Raw genomic sequence first — 18,151 nt, forward strand, 5'->3', positions numbered from 1 at the left:
CACAGCCTGAAGGTCATTTTAGCCAATATTTTTTATAACTTTGTGCATTAAACAAAGTGTGTGTACATTCACAGAATTCATTTATGTGTCATATACACCTTATACACACAGTCTGAAGTTCATTTAATACAATATTTTTAATAACTTTGAGTATTAAACAAAGTTTGTGTACACTGAGCCATCAAAAAACAAAGGTTTCACTATCTCAGTCTCACTCAAAAAAGTCCGTATTTCGGAATATTCCGTATTTCGGAATATTTGGATATGGGATACTCAACCTGTATTACTTTTTTCTGCTACTGGTTCTTTACCTATGCAAACAAGCATCTGACTTGCCTTTCCTATTGCTTTGTTACATTGCTCACCTGAAATAGTAATACTTAGATAGCTTTCCTCTTGCCATTATAATGCCCTTAATATTATAGTTAGCCTTTGTATTTTTGAGACGTGTATGATTTTGCATTTTTTGGCATTAAATGTTGCCATGTTCTTGACCATTCCTCTAGTCCAGGGGCGGAACTGCCAGAGACAACGGAGTCAGTTGCCGCCGGGCTCCAGCCCTAAAGGGGCTTCCTCCATTGCCCTCCGGCTGTTACGTGCCCTTCCTACTAAATAGACAAAGGCGCTACCAGCAGGGTCTCGCAGTTTGTACATTCCATGCCGTAACACCCTTCTTTCCACCTTTTTCAAGACCCAGCCCAGCAGCCTCGCCGCTGCCACCACCGCTAGCTGCAGCACTGCAAGCGGTGGGGTGCCCCTGCTTCTTCTCACACCACAGATAGCTGGGCAGCACTGCAACTGCCTGCCTGATTGCTCCGCCCCCTTCTGGCTCCCAAGCACCTCTGCTGCCCAGTGATCCAGGAGCCTGCTGCTAGGAAGAAGTGGCCGAGCTTCAGCAAGCGAGTCTGGACACTGGCGGAGGAAGCCATGATAACCAGATAATGGGGAGTGGAGAGCCAGTTCCAAGGTAATACTTTATACAGCTGGTTGAGATCCTGGTCGGTGGATATGGATTCCAAGAAAACCCTGGAGGTGCTTCCTTTCAAGGGAGACATTCTCTTTGGAGAAGACCTCAATAAGATTGTAGCTGATCTGGCTACTGCTAAAACAGCTTGCCTACCTAGTATGACTCCTACCACGCAGAAGGCTAAAAGTACTTTCCCTTGGCCCTTTCATCCTCAAGGTAAAGCGTACCCAAGGTCAGGAGTAGTATAGTGAACCACTTTCCGTCAAACTCATTTTTGACAGGTGGGAACGCCTCTAATTATGCAAACCACACCCAGATCCTCCCCTAACCCCGCCCAGATACACCCTTAACCACGCCCCTAACCACGCCTCCTGATACGCCCACTTTTCATTCCCTTCTGCTGGTATTTTATATGAAATAAGCCTACAAAATCAGTTATAAGCGCTTTTTATACATTGTGTATTATCACTGATGATGCAACGATGTATATTATTTCAAAATGATTTATAAAATAAGTATTAACTCTTAATATTAATAATATTATATGAAGAAATCATTGTGTGTTTAAAGTATTTTTTTCTTCATACATTCACTGTGGTTCTGGGATCCTCTTACACGCTGAAAGTCCGGAGGGGGGATGATGAGTGGCCTGTTGTTTAAGATAAATGCTAATAATGAGGGCTACCAGCACCCAACATGACTTGTGTAATTAGATAAGAAATTGCTAACTTTAAAAAAAAAAAAATGCATATTACAAATACTCAGCAAAACACAGTACACATTTTTTTTTTGATCAGAGTGCTGATGCTAATAATAAAAATACAATGTTTTACATGTCTATTTATAATATGCTGGTGCTTCATCTTTTTGACTTCGCCCTTGATATTTTAGGAACAATAGTATATATTGTATATGAATCAATGTTTTGGCTCATAGGACCGTTATCATGAGGTATACTGCAAATATGGCTTGTTTATAATCATTCTGATGTATAAGTGTATACTATTCCCAATTGATTTATCACTGATGATGGAGCGTTGTATATTATTACCAATTGATTTATAAAATAAACGTGCTGATTCGATCATGATATAATTTTGCATTTTAAAATGATTTTTAAAATGAGTCATTGCTGGAGGACGTATTTTTTTTTCTTCATACAGTCACTGATCTAAATATCTCACAGAAAATGGGGTGTATGATCTAACCATCATTTCAAAAATATATATACTTTATTCATGCTGGACATGCTCAGACATGTATATACATGTATTATTTTAAAAAAATATTTGCGTTATTTTTGCAAACATATGTAGAAACAGCATATTTGTGCTTAAGTCGTAGAATTTTTTTTTAAATATGTGCATTTTTGTTACATCAATAAGGTAAGTTTATTAAATGTTAATTATATATTAAAGAAGCCTTGTTATCCATCACAAGAAGCAAATCAAAAGAAAATTCACTGATTCCGTAATTTTAACCAATTTAAATAAAGGTTGTATTTTATTTTAACTCAGTGTTTAAAATACCTTTTTTTCCCACCAAGTAATTGCTGGTGGGTTGCTCTAATGAAAGACCCTTACAAGACATGTACTGTGCCAGATAAGACTTTACTTACAATTCTGTTACAGGACATCTCTATTCTACAAAGTGATAACAACTGTTTAATATCACATTCATATCTTTCCTTGAAATGTAAGTGTACATTGTACTTATTGTATCCTCTTTTCATTTTCTGAACATGCTCTGCAAAATGATCTTTCACAGATTGCTGCAAGTACTGTTCACTAATTGTATACTGCAACTCTAGTAGTAGTATGACATCTTGTTCACTGGTGGTTAATACAGTATGTGCATTTTCGTAATAAAAAAAGTATATTTGCATTTTTGTTACATCAACAATACAAGTTTATTAAAGGTTTATGATATATTAAAGAAGCCTCCTTGTTATTCATCACAAGAAGCAAATCAAATAAGTTATTTACACATATATTATATTACATTTTTCTTATGCCAGCACTGCTATTATATATTTGGTGCCACAGTAACTAAACAGGAAGGGAGAACAGTGTTATTGTGAGGCTGGACATGACAGGACAGGAAGCAGGCAGTGGTGATACAGTATGAAGTAGAGATGGTTCAATCTGCTGAAAAGCTCTTTGAGGTATGAATTTCGGAAGGCTGTGTATTTGGAATGGATGCATGTTTTTATGTAAAATGTGTGGTGTTATTGAGTGTAGATTGTGTTAGAAAGTGTTCAGTGAATGTACATGAACATTAATGTATCCACAGCAAGAAATCCACAGTTTCTAACATGTTGCTGCTTTGATGTAGCATATGGATAATCATTGATATATTTTTGTTACAGTACATATGATATAAAAAAATACTAAAAAAAATTCTAAAGTAAAAAATTAGGCTCCATTCAGAAATAGTAAAATGTAAAAATAAACAGTATGTAGGTTTGGTGCTTCCATTTTTGTAGATGTTGAATTGCCAGAAATAGGTGAACTTTTCTCAGTTGTCTGTTCATTGTAACATGTTTAACTTTTTTGAGTGGAGTCTATTTTATAAATATAGTACAATATTCTTGTATTAGAAAATAGCAGAACAGTGAACAAGGAGCAGCTAAGTTGTAAAAACAAAAGATTTCACTTTTGCATCTTTAAATGCTGCAAAAACAATTAGTATAATTCCACTTAATTCAGGAACAAATCATATTTTGCAGTTCTCTTTAAGGATACGTAAAAAAGACCAAAGCACATGCAACAGGACAACACCGTGTGACCAAGTATACGGAAACCTACTCACATGTATTAAATCCATTTAAAACATAATATAATAAGCCACCATACAGCAAGTTACCCCCCTTTTTGTGTAAGATTTCTACTTGATGTAAAGATGGCAATGAGCACTTCAAACCTACAATGCCCCAATCAAATTAGGTGCAGCTGGAAAATCCTACAGTCAGCAAAAATGACAAATACTTCAGATCCAAGGGAGCTGGTGCCGGTAGTAAACGTGATGTGTAAACAACTCTGCTAATTATCTAAAATATATGTGGAGTTTTCAGAAAACCAGAAGTAACATGGCCGCCAAACCAGTACTGCAAGTATTCCAGTAAGCGTTCCAAGTGCTCCAAACAGAAAGTAATGTGCCCATTCTTACACTGTATTCTAAAGACTTAAACAGGAAGTATATGCGTCCATTCATGCGGTCCACACCATCACTAGTGCAGGAGTTGCAGAGCACACGATATGATAATCATTAGGTATCTTCATTTTAAAGCTTTGAGTTCCATTGGCATCATAAGTTTTTCAAAGGATATTTGTTGCATTCAAAAAAAGATTTAAAAATATACAGTACATTAAAATAAACATAATACATAAATAGGTTTTTTTTCTCCAAGTCATAGGGCGATCACAAAAGTCTCTTACACGACATGTGTTGTTTTAGATAAGAGCTTAGATACAACACCACACCTTTGTGCAAAATTAACCCTTAGATGGTGCAACTTAGAGGAAGATTGATAAAGTCTCCATTTACATTATCCCAATATGGTATATTACTACTCTATACCAATATTCTTTACAAGCCAGCATACAACTAATATGGAATGGATCATGTTGTGCAGTAACTTAGAGGAAGAATTATGTATTTTATACCCAGAGAGGCACTGGTTACAGATACTCAATGCAGAGGAATGGCACATTAGGTGTAAAATGTCATATTTGTTTCTACACAGGGCAGTGGTATCTACAGCTCCCACACACCGCTGTGATTTAGTCTTCTGGGATATTACATGTTGATAGACCCATTTGAATTTGCTACCAGTATTAGCATTGGAAGACCTGAAAAAATACCAATTGTCACAGTAACAGGCTTATCTATAAATCTGGCATTGGAAAGGTATAGCGGATGAAATGTAGTTCAAAGGGGTTGTATTCTAATTCTACCTTTTCAGATTTTATACAGCATTAGTGGTTTATCTGAATGGGCATAACAATTTTTCTCCTTGTTATACAAGGCCTTGGGACTGTATAAGAGTTAAAATGACTCCAAGAAAAAATGGATTGATACTGCGTCCCACTGAGTGCCATCAGAAACAGCATTGCTGTAACAATTCCTGTCATTTGTAATAGTGGTTAAATAGACTTTAATCTGTGCTACCCATGGATATTTACATATGTATACATATGTATGGTTAATATTATTTATAGCACATTAATTGCCAGTTATTGATTTATAATTATTTGTATCTCTACATCTACTGTAATTTATATATGATAAATCCATGTTATCCATCTGGAAATAGTAAACTTTTCTTACAGTTGTTATCAAAGGATATATAATGTAAACTTCCTATCAAATTTTCCCTTAATATTTGCTTTTAGTAATAATACTGGACTTTGCTGTGGCAGTTTGCTAATATATCACCCCTAGACTATGAAAGCGGTGTTGAAACATTTATAAAATTAGATTACTTACATTTAAGAAGAAATAATTTGTGAATTAATCCTCTCAATCATGGACATATTGTGTTTAATTTTTGCATAATGTTATTTTACAGATTTTTCCAGTGAAACTTAATGTTAGTATTGTAAACGTGTGCTGTCCAATAGGCACACAGACATTTGCCCTCAAGGTTTACAGTCCCTGAGGCCCTCCACAGAGGGTTGTATGACTTTTTTTCATTATGCTGTGTGTATTTAGTACTTATTTTGTGCTTGTATAAATGAAATCCACATATGGAAATCCCTAAAACCTGGACTGTAGGGTGCCTTGAGGCCCGCGTTTGGGTACCACTTTACTAGTGAGTACAATTCAGACAAAACCAACTACAGAGGAGCAATGAAATTGTGCATGCAATCATCGTTTCCAGGGATCTGCCAGTTTTTAATACAGAGTCACATGTGACAGTCATGCTCATTCTAATGGAAGCTGGAATCCAAGGGCGTAGCTACCATAGGTGCAGGCAGTGCAGCTGCTATGGGGACCAGAGCTGAGAGGGGCTCAACTTCCCTGTCACAGTTACATGTGTTATAACCATTTTTCGCCATTGGATGATACATAGGGGCTTTACAAACTTTTGCCTTGGGGCCTACAATATATCTAGTTATGCCCCAGTACCTGCTCATCATAATGTTGCTTAAAATAAACTGGAGGGCATTAGAATGTTACATAACATGAACCAGGGAACTGCAATGTGGCACAATATGAAGTGAAGGCACTATAATGTAGCATAATAGGTAGTATGTGCACTGTAATGTGGCATAATATGAACTGGGGACTCTATATGTCATAATGTGAATTGGGGATACTGTGTTATATAATATGAATTGGCAGCCCTACAAAGTGACATAATATGAACCACCAGAGCACTACTAATCATAAAATAAACTATTACACTTCCATAGGGAATACATTAACTAAGGCACTACTATGGATTAGATAATCAACTACTGTAGGGCACTATAATGGGGCATAAAATGAACAACTTCTGTGGTGAGGTGTCTCTCTAAAACCATTGGGACAGTGGCCTCTTCAAAATGTTGTTATGGGGCCCACAAAGTTCACACAGAAACTCCTATCAGACATTTATACTATTACCTGTGAATCACATGGCTTCCAGCAGGGGCGTAGCCAGAACTTTGTGGGCCCCATAACAACATTTTGAAGAGGCCACTGTCCCAATGGTTTTAGAGAGACACCTCACCACAGAAGTTGTTCATTTTATGCCCCATTATAGTGCCCTACAGTAGTTGATTATCTAATCCATAGTAGTGCCTTAGTTAATGTATTCCCTATGGAAGTGTAATAGTTTATTTTATGATTAGTAGTGCTCTGGTGGTTCATATTATGTCACTTTGTAGGGCTGCCAATTCATATTATATAACACAGTATCCCCAATTCACATTATGACATATAGAGTCCCCAGTTCATATTATGCCACATTACAGTGCACATACTACCTATTATGCTACATTATAGTGCCTTCACTTCATATTGTGCCACATTGCAGTTCCCTGGTTCATGTTATGTAACATTCCAATGCCCTCCAGTTTATTTTAAGCAACATTATGATGAGCAGGTACTGGGGCATAACTAGATATATTGTAGGCCCCAAGGCAAAAGTTTGTAAAGCCCCTATGTATCATCCAATGGCGAAAAATGGTTATAACACATGTAACTGTGACAGGGAAGTTGAGCCCCTCTCAGCTCTGGTCCCCATAGCAGCTGCACTGCCTGCACCTATGGTAGCTACGCCCTTGGATTCCAGCTTCCATTAGAATGAGCATGACTGTCACATGTGACTCTGTATTAAAAACTGGCAGATCCCTGGAAATGATGATTGCATGCACAATTTCATTGCTCCTCTGTAGTTGGTTTTGTCTGAATTGTACTCACTAGTAAAGTGGTACCCAAACGCGGGCCTCAAGGCACCCTACAGTCCAGGTTTTAGGGATTTCCATATGTGGATTTCATTTATACAAGCACAAAATAAGTACTAAATACACACAGCATAATGAAAAAAAGTCATACAACCCTCTGTGGAGGGCCTCAGGGACTGTAAACCTTGAGGGCAAATGTCTGTGTGCCTATTGGACAGCACACGTTTACAATACTAACATTAAGTTTCACTGGAAAAATCTGTAAAATAACATTATGCAAAAATTAAACACAATATGTCCATGATTGAGAGGATTAATTCACAAATTATTTCTTCTTAAATGTAAGTAATCTAATTTTATAAATGTTTCAACACCGCTTTCATAGTCTAGGGGTGATATATTAGCAAACTGCCACAGCAAAGTCCAGTATTATTACTAAAAGCAAATATTAAGGGAAATTTTGATAGGAAGTTTACATTATATATCCTTTGATAACAACTGTAAGAAAAGTTTACTATTTCCAGATGGATAACATGGATTTATCATATATAAATTACAGTAGATGTAGAGATACAAATAATTATAAATCAATAACTGGCAATTAATGTGCTATAAATAATATTAACCATACATATGTATACATATGTAAATATCCATGGGTAACACAGATTAAAGTCTATTTAACCACTATTACAAATGACAGGAATTGTTACAGCAATGCTGTTTCTGATGGCACTCAGTGGGACGCAGTATCAATCCATTTTTTCTTGGAGTCATTTTAACTCTTATACAGTCCCAAGGCCTTGTATAACAAGGAGAAAAATTGTTATGCCCATTCAGATAAACCACTAATGCTGTATAAAATCTGAAAAGGTAGAATTAGAATACAACCCCTTTGAACTACATTTCATCCGCTATACCTTTCCAATGCCAGATTTATAGATAAGCCTGTTACTGTGACAATTGGTATTTTTTCAGGTCTTCCAATGCTAATACTGGTAGCAAATTCAAATGGGTCTATCAACATGTAATATCCCGGAAGACTAAATCACAGCGGTGTGTGGGAGCTGTAGATACCACTGCCCTGTGTAGAAACAAATATGACATTTTACACCTAATGTGCCATTCCTCTGCATTGAGTATCTGTAACCAGTGCCTCTCTGGGTATAAAATACATAATTCTTCCTCTAAGTTACTGCACAACATGATCCATTCCATATTAGTTGTATGCTGGCTTGTAAAGAATATTGGTATAGAGTAGTAATATACCATATTGGGATAATGTAAATGGAGACTTTATCAATCTTCCTCTAAGTTGCACCATCTAAGGGTTAATTTTGCACAAAGGTGTGGTGTTGTATCTAAGCTCTTATCTAAAACAACACATGTCGTGTAAGAGACTTTTGTGATCGCCCTATGACTTGGAGAAAAAAAACCTATTTATGTATTATGTTTATTTTAATGTACTGTATATTTTTAAATCTTTTTTTGAATGCAACAAATATCCTTTAAAAAACTTATGATGCCAATGGAACTCAAAGCTTTAAAATGAAGATACCTAATGATTATCATATCGTGTGCTCTGCAACTCCTGCACTAGTGATGGTGTGGACCGCATGAATGGACGCATATACTTCCTGTTTAAGTCTTTAGAATACAGTGTAAGAATGGGCACATTACTTTCTGTTTGGAGCACTTGGAACGCTTACTGGAATACTTGCAGTACTGGTTTGGCGGCCATGTTACTTCTGGTTTTCTGAAAACTCCACATATATTTTAGATAATTAGCAGAGTTGTTTACACGTCACGTTTACTACCGGCACCAGCTCCCTTGGATCAGAAGTATTTGTCATTTTTGCTGACTGTAGGATTTTCCAGCTGCACCTAATTTGATTGGGGCATTGTAGGTTTGAAGTGCTCATTGCCATCTTTACATCAAGTAGAAATCTTACACAAAAAGGGGGGTAACTTGCTGTATGGTGGCTTATTATATTATGTTTTAAATGGATTTAATACATGTGAGTAGGTTTCCGTATACTTGGTCACACGGTGTTGTCCTGTTGCATGTGCTTTGGTCTTTTTTACGTATCCTTAAAGAGAACTGCAAAATATGATTTGTTCCTGAATTAAGTGGAATTATACTAATTGTTTTTGCAGCATTTAAAGATGCAAAAGTGAAATCTTTTGTTTTTACAACTTAGCTGCTCCTTGTTCACTGTTCTGCTATTTTCTAATACAAGAATATTGTACTATATTTATAAAATAGACTCCACTCAAAAAAGTTAAACATGTTACAATGAACAGACAACTGAGAAAAGTTCACCTATTTCTGGCAATTCAACATCTACAAAAATGGAAGCACCAAACCTACATACTGTTTATTTTTACATTTTACTATTTCTGAATGGAGCCTAATTTTTTACTTTAGAATTTTTTTTTAGTATTTTTTTATATCATATGTACTGTAACAAAAATATATCAATGATTATCCATATGCTACATCAAAGCAGCAACATGTTAGAAACTGTGGATTTCTTGCTGTGGATACATTAATGTTCATGTACATTCACTGAACACTTTCTAACACAATCTACACTCAATAACACCACACATTTTACATAAAAACATGCATCCATTCCAAATACACAGCCTTCTGAAATTCATACCTCAAAGAGCTTTTCAGCAGATTGAACCATCTCTACTTCATACTGTATCACCACTGCCTGCTTCCTGTCCTGTCATGTCCAGCCTCACAATAACACTGTTCTCCCTTCCTGTTTAGTTACTGTGGCACCAAATATATAATAGCAGTGCTGGCATAAGAAAAATGTAATATAATATATGTGTAAATAATTTATTTGATTTGCTTCTTGTGATGAATAACAAGGAGGCTTCTTTAATATATCATAAACCTTTAATAAACTTGTATTGTTGATGTAACAAAAATGCAAATATACTTTTTTTATTACGAAAATGCACATACTGTATTAACCACCAGTGAACAAGATGTCATACTACTACTAGAGTTGCAGTATACAATTAGTGAACAGTACTTGCAGCAATCTGTGAAAGATCATTTTGCAGAGCATGTTCAGAAAATGAAAAGAGGATACAATAAGTACAATGTACACTTACATTTCAAGGAAAGATATGAATGTGATATTAAACAGTTGTTATCACTTTGTAGAATAGAGATGTCCTGTAACAGAATTGTAAGTAAAGTCTTATCTGGCACAGTACATGTCTTGTAAGGGTCTTTCATTAGAGCAACCCACCAGCAATTACTTGGTGGGAAAAAAAGGTATTTTAAACACTGAGTTAAAATAAAATACAACCTTTATTTAAATTGGTTAAAATTACGGAATCAGTGAATTTTCTTTTGATTTGCTTCTTGTGATGGATAACAAGGCTTCTTTAATATATAATTAATATTTAATAAACTTACCTTATTGATGTAACAAAAATGCACATATTTAAAAAAAAATTCCACGACTTAAGCACAAATATGCTGTTTCTACATATGTTTGCAAAAATAACGCAAATATTTTTTTAAAATAATACATGTATATACATGTCTGAGCATGTCCAGCATGAATAAAGTATATATTTTTTGAAATGATGGTTAGATCATACACCCCATTTTCTGTGAGATATTTAGATCAGTGACTGTATGAAGAAAAAAAAATATGTCCTCCAGCAATGACTCATTTTAAAAATCATTTTAAAATGCAAAATTATATCATGATCGAATCAGCACGTTTATTTTATAAATCAATTGGTAATAATATACAACGCTCCATCATCAGTGATAAATCAATTGGGAATAGTATACACTTATACATCAGAATGATTATAAACAAGCCATATTTGCAGTATACCTCATGATAACGGTCCTATGAGCCAAAACATTGATTCATATACAATATATACTATTGTTCCTAAAATATCAAGGGCGAAGTCAAAAAGATGAAGCACCAGCATATTATAAATAGACATGTAAAACATTGTATTTTTATTATTAGCATCAGCACTCTGATCAAAAAAAAAATGTGTACTGTGTTTTGCTGAGTATTTGTAATATGCATTTTTTTTTTTTTTAAAGTTAGCAATTTCTTATCTAATTACACAAGTCATGTTGGGTGCTGGTAGCCCTCATTATTAGCATTTATCTTAAACAACAGGCCACTCATCATCCCCCCTCCGGACTTTCAGCGTGTAAGAGGATCCCAGAACCACAGTGAATGTATGAAGAAAAAAATACTTTAAACACACAATGATTTCTTCATATAATATTATTAATATTAAGAGTTAATACTTATTTTATAAATCATTTTGAAATAATATACATCGTTGCATCATCAGTGATAATACACAATGTATAAAAAGCGCTTATAACTGATTTTGTAGGCTTATTTCATATAAAATACCAGCAGAAGGGAATGAAAAGTGGGCGTATCAGGATGCGTGGTTAGGGGCGTGGTTAAGGGTGTATCTGGGTGGGGTTAGGGGAGGATCTGGGTGTGGTTTGCATAATTAGAGGCGTTCCCACCTGTCAAAAATGAGTTTGACGGAAAGTGGTTCACTATACTACTGTCAGGCATACCCAAAGCAAGCTCATGCTTCCAGACCTGCCAAGCCCAGACTGAAGCAAGCCTGGGCTGCCCATCAGCCTGCTTCCAAAACGGACAAGCCTGCCGCATGACGGTGCAGGCCTCCCTCTGGGGGATCCCAGGGTGGGGGGCCCGACTTCTAGGTTTGGCATAATTCTAAGCTAGAGAATTCTGTTTGGAGCTCACCTTGTACTTTGTGAAGAAATAATCAGCATTGTGGCTGAGCAGATACATGTAGTGTGTGGCTGCAAACTGCATGGATCTGCTGCGTTGTAATGCTGATACTTTTTTTTTCAAAGTACCAATAGCTTCATATAATGTTCACAATTTTTATGCAGGATCAAATAGCTCAATAGGTAGGGTGTTTGATTAGAATTCAACAGGTTATAGGTTTGAATCCTGGGTATGGTAGTTTGAGATGTGTTATTTAATAAAGTATGTTGTTCTAACTGCCGGCATCCTATCACCTGGGATATCATACTAAATAAATGGAGTTGATCAATTTTTTTTTATTTTTTTTTTAAACTAGGGACAATTTCCAGATACTTTTCTTTATAACTGAGATTGCCCACTGGAACTTCACATCAGTTGACAACTATGCATGAGTGGGCAGTGCTTGCTCTGGATCTGCCCACCCATTTATGTGCCGTCATAAAAGAAAGCACAACTGACAGTTATCCTGGGCGTACACTACACAATTATCTGTCAGGCTATCTATCCAGTCTGGATGGATGGAATGAAAATCTGGTAATGTATAGGAGCAAATGTCAATTAACCATTTGCTCCCAAACACTAGAAAAGTGGTCAAAAATGGTCATTACACAAATTGGTTAAACCCAAAATTTAACCAATTTGTTTAGGGGACCATTTTTGTCCATTTTCTAGTGTTTGAGAGTAAATCGTTGATGGTCATTTGCTCACATAGATAACCGGATTTCTATTCCAACCAGCCAGTGTTGGAGATATGGTCAGCCAGAATGCATAATGCATACCAGAGCCATAACTAGACTTTTTGGTGCCCTGTGACAGATAATTATATGCCCCCCTCCCCCCTCCCCATTTTTGCAATATGGACAAAAGGCGCATGCCTTGTGGGGAAGGGGCATAACAAGATTGGTCTCAGAGAAAGCACATGAGATATGAAGATATATCTAGTATACTTGACACTCAATGGTTTGTGGTATTGCCGGGGTGCCCTCCTTAAATGCATATACAGTCACACATGGCGTGTTTGTGCAAATGGCATATCAGCAGTCAGCACTAACTGGTGACATGCCATTTGTACAAGTAAACCATGTGTGACTAATATATAAACATACTTTATTAAATAACACCTCAAACTATCATACCCAGGATTCAAACCTATAACCTGTTGAATTCTAATCAAATACCCTACCCATTGAGCTACTTGATCCTGCATCTATTCTAACCTCCAAAAACAGATTCAGTTGCATTTTCCAGCGTGTTTTGTTTGCGCCTTTGCAAATGTCTTACATCGACAAACTTATTTAGTACTATTTTGCAAATAGGGTTACATTGTTGCAACATTGTGTTCCCTAATTGCTTGATTTTTTTAAATGCAACAATTGATAAAGACACCTGATAATTGCTCTGTGGAGTCTTATTTTGTGTCTACTTCTTATCTACATTTAATTCCCTACCTCTAATCAAGGCATTTTTAAATGCTGGGGGCTGCCAGGACGTGAGGCCTACCTAGACTTTAGATCTGAATTTGAATGTACTTGTGAACTAACTTAATTTCCTACTTCTAAATTCATTCCTAAATTCACTACTTATATTAATCCTGTAGTTGGGCATTTTGAGCCTTCAATTGTGGGCATTGTTTTGTGTCCAGACCAGCAGCTGGTGGTGTGCATTTTGCTGGAAAGGCATCGAAGACCTCCGATATGCTGCATCTCCTGATGTGTGTCTCCCTCAAGTGGCTGTCAGCAAATGCATGCTAGACACCCCATTCCAAGCTGATTGTGACATCACGGAACATGCATCATAGAACAGGCATGCTAGAATATGGGTCTTCAACCTGCGACCCTCCAGCTGCTGTGGAACTACATATACCAGCATGCCCTGCCTCAGTTTTAGCATACCTTAATAGCAAAACTGTGGCAGGGCATGCTGGGATGTGTAGTTTCACAGCAGCTGGAGGGCCACAGGATGAAGACCCATGTGCTAGAGCCAAGCCGCAGGTACATTGAATGCTAGCAAGCTGAATGTTTAAATCATTTTTGTTCCGCAGCATTCCAATGCGGAAGATTCCATGGAACCAGAGATTATTCCATTGAGAAGGACATGCTGCCTGGATGACTGCACTGTGCAAATTAAATCACGGAGCCAGTTGGCTTGTGGGTGGCTCTGGTGACTGGGTGGTTGGGTGGGCGGTGTGTCGGAGGTGGAGCACATGTGTCACGATCCAGGTAATTCCTTATCAGTATTTACCTTCCAAATGTCTCCTGAGACTGTCCCAGTGTTCCAAGCCTGGATTCCATCTGCACTGTCTGTGTGCAGCACGCTGCATCTCATTGTTTCTAATCTCTTTACTGTGATTCTGGCAGCATCAGGGTTAAGTTTCACATGCAAGTTACAAACAGTCTTTCCCTCCAAGTTCAAACATGGGCGCAGCCATGTTTGTTTTCATCACATGTTACTTTTCAGCCTATCAGCTGTACTCTGCTCTCGGCCTGATTACCCAGCAGCTGCACTCTGGACTCTGCTTAATCAGCCAGCCAATCCCTGTTTCCCAGCTGGTATAAATATCTTGTTCCTGGGTTCCTGGGCTGGAAAGATTTGTCAGTGCTTCAATTGTCTTCAGTGATTCCAGTGTGCAGTCCTTCCATGGACTTTCTCTGCTGTACAGCCTGACTCTGCAGTGTCTACATTGCTCCCTGTGACTGGCAGTTACCTGAGACCGGCTTCCAGCTTCTAGCTTCCAGCGGTGCTCTGCCCTGCCAGCAACCATCGGTGTTCCGCCATCGATCCCCAGTAACCATCGGTGTTCCGCCATCGATACCCAGTCACCATCGGTGTTCCGCCATCGATCCCAAGTCACCATCGGTGTTCCGCCATCGATCCCCAGTAGCCATCGGTGTTCCGCCATCGATCCCCAGTCACCATCGGTGTCCCGCCATCGATCCCCAGTCTCCATCGGTGCTCCGCCATCGATCCCAAGTCTCCATCGGTGCTCCGCCATCGATCCCAAGTCTCCATCGGTGCTCCGCCATCGATCCCAAGTCTCCATCGGTGCTCCGCCATCGATCCCAAGTCTCCATCGGTGCTCCGCCATCGATCCCAAGTCTCCATCGGTGCTCCGCCATCGATCCCAAGTATTTCTCTGAACTGTGATTCCTGTTACCTGTACCAAGTCATCCGTATTCCTCTGAACTGTGTTTAATAAACCTTTGAACTTTCCTTCGTTGTCTTGGTCACGCCTTCGGGCATTTGTTCTAAAGGTTCCCTGCTTGTCTAAGAACCCTGTACTGCCTCCCAGGTACACATATACCTCAGCCCCTACAACTGAGGCTTCCCCCTGGTCAGCACCAGCCCTCAGTTTGTGACAGTAAGCACTGACCCAATGGATCCGGCCGGAGACCAGGTCCAAGCGACCAGGCCGATGCAAGAACTTGCAGCCTGCCTTGAACGTCAGGAGACTGCACAGGGCCATGTGATCCGCTGTCTCCAGGACCTCTCCTCTCGGCTGGATGGAATACAAGTAACCCTCCGTGGTTCAGGGGCGTCTGTGTCTACAGCCCAAGAAGGGGCGTCTGTGTCTACAACCCCAGGAGGGGTATCCAATGTTCAAGCTCTAGTAGGGGCATATGAGTCTTCTCAAAAAGGAGTTTATGATCTGTCAACCCCAGGAGGGGTGCTGGAGAAAACAACCCTGAGAGAGGTGTCTGATTCGTCAACCCCAGGAGGGGTCACCAAAGTTTCAGCCCCAAGGGAAGTATCCAGAGCCAAGTTCCCAGATGGAAATTTTTGTGCTACAGATGCAGTTATGAACTCCAGTTTGCCGTCTTCAGAGAGCACCACCCTGTTGGCATCCAGCATGGACCATGTCCAGGATGGTCTAACTGAACACTCTGATACAACTCATTCCGGTTCTAACCGGATTCTGACTCCTTCAGTTCCAGCCGATTCCGATATCTGTGGACCCAATCCGGTTCCATCCGTAGGTCCAAAGACTCCTTCAGTTCCAGCTGATTCAACGGTCTCCAAACTCAATCCTGTCCTATCCGTCGGCCCAAAGTCTCCGCCGGTCTCAGCTGGTTCAAGTTTGTCTGGACTCAATCTGGTCTCGTCCATAGGTCCAGTACAGTCTCATCTGGTTCCAGCCAGTTCAAGTTCATCAGGATTCAATCTAGATCCTTCCGTTTGTTCAGGTAAAGAATTTATAAGAAGTGTCCTGGGGCCACTCCTAAAGGAGGGGGTGCTGTCACGATCCAGGTAATTCCTTATCAGTATTTACCTTCCAAATGTCTCCTGAGACTGTCCCAGTGTTCCAAGCCTGGATTCCATCTGCACTGTCTGTGTGCAGCACGCTGCATCTCATTGTTTCTAATCTCTTTACTGTGATTCTGGCAGCATCAGGGTTAAGTTTCACATGCAAGTTACAAACAGTCTTTCCCTCCAAGTTCAAACATGGGCGCAGCCATGTTTGTTTTCATCACATGTTACTTTTCAGCCTATCAGCTGTACTCTGCTCTCGGCCTGATTACCCAGCAGCTGCACTCTGGACTCTGCTTAATCAGCCAGCCAATCCCTGTTTCCCAGCTGGTATAAATATCTTGTTCCTGGGCTGGAAAGATTTGTCAGTGCTTCAATTGTCTTCAGTGATTCCAGTGTGCAGTCCTTCCATGGACTTTCTCTGCTGTACAGCCTGACTCTGCAGTGTCTACATTGCTCCCTGTGACTGGCAGTTACCTGAGACCGGCTTCCAGCTTCTAGCTTCCAGCGGTGCTCTGCCCTGCCAGCAACCATCGGTGTTCCGCCATCGATCCCCAGTAACCATCGGTGTTCCGCCATCGATTCCCAGTCACCATCGGTGTTCCGCCATCGATCCCAAGTCACCATCGGTGTTCCGCCATCGATCCCCAGTAGCCATCGGTGTTCCGCCATCGATCCCCAGTCACCATCGGTGTCCCGCCATCGATCCCCAGTCTCCATCGGTGCTCCGCCATCGATCCCAAGTCTCCATCGGTGCTCCGCCATCGATCCCAAGTCTCCATCGGTGCTCCGCCATCGATCCCAAGTCTCCATCGGTGCTCCGCCATCGATCCCAAGTCTCCATCGGTGCTCCGCCATCGATCCCAAGTCTCCATCGGTGCTCCGCCATCGATCCCAAGTCTCCATCGGTGCTCCGCCATCGATCCCAAGTATTTCTCTGAACTGTGATTCCTGTTACCTGTACCAAGTCATCCGTATTCCTCTGAACTGTGTTTAATAAACCTTTGAACTTTCCTTCGTTGTCTTGGTCACGCCTTCGGGCATTTGTTCTAAAGGTTCCCTGCTTGTCTAAGAACCCTGTACTGCCTCCCAGGTACACATATACCTCAGCCCCTACAACTGAGGCTTCCCCCTGGTCAGCACCAGCCCTCAGTTTGTGACAACATGCAAATGAATGTGTATCATCCAGCTAGTGAGAGTGAAAACTCATGCAGGAGTGTGCCTGCTTGTCAGTGGGTTATGCACCTTGCCAGGCGTCAAATCTACATGGAGCAGCTGGAGGGGACAAGAGCAGGTTTGCAAAATATAGATAGAAGAGCATATATGCTGGCGCATTCTCCATGATTGTGTCAGCTTATGTTTTGGTGCACTGCACTTTCCTTCACTAAGTTTTAGCCATTTTGGTTAAACGCAAGTGTAGTTGCTTCTCGCCCTTTTGGCTGTGATCTTGTATCGTGGTTGAAGAGTCTGCTGGAGGGATTGTTTTCTTCATTGGCGAGAGACTGAAGATATTCCAGGATGGAAGGCTTGGGAACACTATCCGTTTTTCAGTTGTGGAAGAGTTGAAAGACCGGATTGGACTACATTCTATAGTAAAGGATATCTTTGTATTTATTAATCCTCCCTTTATATGTGTCTGTCTTTCAATAAAGCTTCGGGCTTGTGATTCCTTCACCCTCTTACACTCCACACCCATAGCCTTATTAACTGTTGTATTATTGTAT

Source organism: Pseudophryne corroboree, chromosome 8 (genome assembly GCF_028390025.1).
Source record: "Pseudophryne corroboree isolate aPseCor3 chromosome 8, aPseCor3.hap2, whole genome shotgun sequence".
In the NCBI taxonomy this organism is placed as follows: domain Eukaryota; kingdom Metazoa; phylum Chordata; class Amphibia; order Anura; family Myobatrachidae; genus Pseudophryne; species Pseudophryne corroboree.